The 5,776-nt window shown below is 54.5% G+C and overlaps 1 pseudogene; it reads right to left on the reverse strand.

The window, feature by feature from the left end:
* On the reverse strand, positions 1-1,666 carry LOC109733006 (uncharacterized; annotated as a pseudogene).
* Between the last annotated feature and the right edge of the window lie 4,110 nt (positions 1,667-5,776).

Here is a 5,776-nt window from a genome sequence, read left to right on the forward strand (position 1 = left end):
TTGAGCAACAAATCGGTGGTCATTTCATTAGAGATAACATAGCAGAGAGCCCAACATTTCTTTGCACCAAGTTTCCCTTCTCTATGTAAATCGCAATCGCTGACACTGAAACAAACCAGATCCACCTTACATGTGTACCCCTGACAATATTACGGCCGTATATCTAAAGCAAGATCACAAAACAGAAATATTTATACACTAGTACACCAAAAATGGTTATTCACCTGTGTCATGAGCTATGACACCATCATTACCCACTAAACCCCAAAGGCTTAAACCTTTCCTTCCTTATTACCCCCTCCTCCCGCCGCACTGAGCCGGCGGCCGGCGCCGCCCCCTGCCGCCCTTGGCCGGGCACGCGGCCACCACGGTCGGCGGCGGCGCAACACAGTTCCAGTGTGCACATACCGGCGCGCTCGACGGCAGGCCGCGCACGCTGATGCCGGTCAGGAAGTTATCTTGAAGGAAGAGCACCCGCATGCGCCCGCCCTCCGCCGCCGCCACAATCTCCGCCGGCACCGCGCCAGCAAACTTGTTCCCGTTCAGGTACACTGCAGCCGCGCTCGCCAGCTCCGCCGGCACCCGCCCGGATAGCGCGTTGTGGCTGAGGTCCACCGTGGAGCCCGACGGCAACCGCCCCGCCGGCCGGAGCTCGTCAGAGAAGGCATTCTTGCGCAGCTGCAGGTACCCAATCCGGAACGAGAAGACTTCTCCAGGCTCCTCGCCGGAGAACCAGTTCCCGCCGAGGTCAAGAAACGACAGCCTCGTCAGTCTGCGAAGGACGCCGCCCACGCGGCCGGAGAGCCTGTTCCCGGCGAGACTGAGGTACACGACCGTCACCGGGAGCGGCGGGACGCCGCCGGATAGGCGATTGTTCCTGAGGTCGAGGTGGACCAGCGGCGAACTCACTGTCTTGGGGATCTCGCCGGAGAGGGAGTTGTGGGAGAGGACGAGCGTTCGGAGACTCCTGATTTGTAGCAGTGACGAGGGTATCCTGCCGGAGAAGGAGTTCTTGCTGAGATCAACCGTCCGAAGAGCAGGGGAGAATGCTCCGGGGAGGTTCCCGGATAGAGCGAGGAAGCGGAGCGACGGGAGCGGAGCGACGGGAGCGCCGCGACGGCGGAGGATAACCCCCCGGAAACGCGGCCGGGGACGAGCGAGAGCGAGCTGAGCGCGGAGAGACGCGCGAGCGCCGCGGAGGGGAATGCGCCCGAGAGGCCCGGTGCGCCGGCGCGCGGGTCCCCTAGGGCCAGCGTGACGACCCGGCCATCGCCGGAGCAGGAGACCCCGGCGAAGCCGCAGGGGTCTCCGGTGAAGTCCCACGAAGCGAAGAAGCCGGAGCCCGGCAGGTCGGTGAGCGCGCGCCGAACGGCCTGCAGCGCCAGGTAGTCCACCGGGTGCAGCGTCGCCGCCGCTGGCTGTACCGCAACCGTGAGAAGGACGGCAGCGAGGAGCAGGAAGACGCCAGGGCGTTGCGTCGCGCGCGTGGTCATTGGTCTCTCGAGGCGAAGTCGCGAGGCGGTAGTGTATCCGTCGAGGAAAGCGAGGGAGCTCAGTGAATCGCACTGTTTAGCGCGGCGTCGGGTGGTGTGAGCTTGTAGGAGAAGAACGCGCTGGGGATGGTGGCTCTGCCTTGATAAGCGTGCGTCTGGTGTGGTGGGTCCTGTTGGTGTCTACCCTAGCTCTCCCTCGTGTACCTAAACCCCCTTTCTCGGTACTCTCGCTCGAACGATCAGAAAAAAGAAGGAGACACGTGGTTTCCGGCGCACGAACGGTAAATTTTCCGAGCACGAACTCGACACCACACTGTTACAACGATCACCGCGGCGACCTTATATCCGGGCCAGCGCTGGGCCACTACCCGCACGCCTCTACCCACTACCCCGCCTAGTCCGGCCCGCTCCATGCGCACCCACGACGCGCTCCCGCACGTGCTCGCTACGCTGAGCCCGCAACAGACCTGTGCGGTCACTCGGCCTCGACCGCCAACAGCTTCACCAGGACCGGCGCCACGCATGCACACACACGCGCGTGCCCCTACCCTACTCTACGCACGCACACACGCAGCCCGTACACTAGTCGGATACATCCCAGACTATGCCCAGCCTGGACACTAGTCGGGCCATGGTCAGACAATGGCCAGATACACACGCACGCACGCATGCCACGGACCTGGCGCGGCCACAACCAGCGCCCGACACGCCCAGCGCGCGCACACACGCGCACTGGACATGCCTGCCGTGGCTTATTGGCCAACACTCACCCCCTAAGCCACGATGTCGCCGCACGGCCAGCCTAGGAGCCCCGGCTCATCGTCGTCGCCGTCGTCTTGATCGCCTTCATCGGACGCCACCGCCCGCGGTCTGTTCACTGCGCCCGGGCCGTGGTTGCCGCATCGCTCGACGCTGAAGTTGCATGCCACCACCACGCCTGGACTCGTCGTGCGTCGCCGTGTCCGTGCGCTTGCCGCAAACCGCAGCCGCGCAGCCGAGCTTTCCACGTCTGTCGCCTCCGCGTCCACCATGATGGCCGTAGCGCCGCGCATCTCCTCAGGCTGACACACCGCCCGGAGCTTCACCACGCAGTCGCCGGTGAACGCCGCCACCACCGGCACACCTCCGGCAAGGGTAACGACGCCCAAGATGAACCAGCTCATGATACCAATTGTTGGTGTCTACCCTAGCTCTCCCTCGTCTACCTAAACCCTCTCTCTCTCTCGGTACTCTCGCTCGAATGATCAGAGAAAGAAGAAGGAGGGAGAACACGGTGGACACGTGGTTTCCGGCGCACGAACGCCCGCCGCACGATCGACAAATTTTCCGAGCACGAACTCGACACCACACTGTTACAACGATCACCGCGGTGACCTTATATCCAGCCAGGCTGGGCCACTACCCGCACGCCTCTACCCACTACTCCGCCTGGTCCGGCCCGCTCCATGCGCGCCCACGACGCTCTCCCGCATGCGCTTGCTACGCTGAGCCCGCAACAGACCTGCGCGGTCACTCGGCCTCGACCGCCAACAGCTTCACCAGGACCGACGCCACGCATGCACACACACGCGCGTGCCCCTACCCTACTCTACGCACGCACACATGCAGCCCGTACAGTAGTCAGATACATCCCAGACTATGCCCAGCCTGGACACTAGTCGGACCATGGTTAGACAATGGCCAGATACACACGCACGCACGCATGCCACGGACCTGGCGCGGCCACAACCAGCGCCCGACACGCCCAGCGCGCGCACACACGCACACTGGACATGCCCGCCGTGGCTTATTGGCCAACAGGTCCCACCCGACCCGACTACATACTGTGGCTCACGGACAAGTTGGGGATACCCGGCTCGGTGGCCCCAATTGCGAGTGCTTCATTTTTGGAGTGCGTCGTGCTTTGAAGGCCGTGCAGATGGAGGCAGAGGCCATGCTTACTAGGACCCGCATGTCAGTTACTCGATGGCAGGTTTGGCCACGTCACAGGATCCTCATCCGGCAAAGGCGCACAGCCATGAACGTCAATGGTGAGGAGTGAATAGCAAAAGAACAACCCATCATATTTTACTTTAATTCGGATTTGCTGCTGGATTTTAAAGATAAATTTTGTATGAATGAAATGACCTAAATCAAAATTATTGTTTTTGGAAGCAACTGTATGTTAGCAAAGAGTATGCATGTATGCTGGACCATTGAAGATGAAACAATTAAATGAGGGTATGCATGTGCTACGAAATAGTTCTAGTGCATGTGCTACGAAATAGTTCTAGTGGATGATGATGTGGCATGTCTGATGACGTGGAGAGATGCCTGTTAAGAGAATTAGAATTAGTGAGGATTAACTATTTAGATATTATAGATTCGGATTTGTTATCATATTCCTTGGGTGCCCCGAAAATTTATCCATGTTTTTACTTTTTTTAGTAGATATTGACGACTGGTTTGGGTCGATTAATCCAATTTCTAACATACCAGGCCCACTGGTCAGGTCATCATGACACTGTAAGGTTAATATAAATGACTTTGATTGTTAACTTCAAGGAGGACCCACCTATCAGCGTCCCATCCACCCCCTCGTCCACCTTCACTCCTCCCCTGCCACACCTCTCCTGCCCTCTAGCACATACTCTATTGTTATTCCTTGATGACCCACAAGTATAGGGCATCAATCGTAGTCTTTTCGATAAGTAAGAGTGTCGAACCCAATGAGGAGCAGAAGGAAATGATAAGTGGTTTTCAGCAAAGTATTGTCTGTAAGTACTGAAATTATAAGTAACGAGTAGTTTGATAGCAAGATAATTTGTAACGAGCAAGTAACAGTAACGGTAACAAAACTGCAGCAAGGTAGCCCAATCCTTTTGAGGCAAAGGACAGGCCAAAACGGTCTCTTATGATAAGCCAAGTGTTCTTGAGGGTACACGGGAATTTCATCTAGTCACTTTCATCATGTTGGTTTGATCTGTGTTCGCTACTTTGATAATTTGATATGTGGGTGAACCACTGCTTAGGTGTTGTTCTTACTTGAACAAACCTCCTACTTATTATGATTAACCCCCTCGCAAACATCCGCAACTACGAGAAAATTATTAAGAATAAATCTAACCATAGCATTAAACTTTTGGATCCAAATCAATCCCTTACGGAATAGCCCATAAATTAGGGTTTAAGCTTCTGTCACTCTCGCAACCCATCATCTAATAACTACTCCACAATGCATTCCCTTAGACCCAAATATGGTGAAGTGTCATGTAGTCGACGTTCACATGACACCACTAAGGGAATCACAACATACATACCATCAAAATATCGAACACATGTCAAGGTCACATGATTACTTGCAACAAGATTTCTCCCGTGGCCTCAAGAATAAAAGTAACTACTCACAAATGATAATCATGCTCAAGATCAGAGGGGTATTAAATAGCATAATGGATCTGAACATATAATCTTCCACCAAATAAACTATATATTAATTAACTACAAGACGTAATCAACACTACTAATCACCCACAAGCACCAATCTATAGTTCCGGTACAAATATTGAACATAAGAGATGAATTTGAGAGGAGATGGTGCTGTTGAAGATGTTGATGGAGATTGCCCTCCCCAAGATGGGAGAGTTGCTGGTGGTGATGATGACGATGATTTCCCCCTCCGGGAGGGAAGTCCCCCGGCGGAATCGCTCCGCCGGAGGGCAAAAGTGCTCCTGCCCAATTTCCACCTCGAGACGGCGGCGCTTCGTCCCGAAAGTCCTCTCCTTATTTTTTTTCTAGGTCAAAATGACTTATATACCAGAAAAGGGGCACCGGAGGTGGGCCGAGGAGGGCTCAACCGACCAGGGCACGCCTGGGCTCCCTGGCGCGCCAAGGTGGGTTGTGCCCACCTGGTGGGCCCCCTCTGGTACTTATTTGCTCCATTATTTCTTATATATTCCATAAAGAATCTCCGTAATGTTTCAGCTCATTTGGAGTTGTGTAGAATAGGTAGCCTGATGTAGCTTTTTAAGGTCCAGAATTCCAATTGCCCGTATTCTCCCTCTTTGTGTGAACCTTGCATATTATGAGAGAAAAGGCATTGGAATTACTCCAGAAAGCATTATTATGCATAAAAATAGTATAAATAACAGTAGGAAAACATGATGCAAAATGGACGTATCAACCCCCCAAGCTTAGACCTCGCTTGTCCTCAAGCAAAACCCGAAATCGAAAAACATGTCCACATGCTTAGAGAGAGAGGTGTCGATAAAAACAAAATATGAACATAAAAAGACTCATGTATA

This window comes from Aegilops tauschii, chromosome 4 (assembly GCF_002575655.3).
Source record: "Aegilops tauschii subsp. strangulata cultivar AL8/78 chromosome 4, Aet v6.0, whole genome shotgun sequence".
NCBI classification, from domain to species: Eukaryota; Viridiplantae; Streptophyta; class Magnoliopsida; order Poales; family Poaceae; genus Aegilops; species Aegilops tauschii.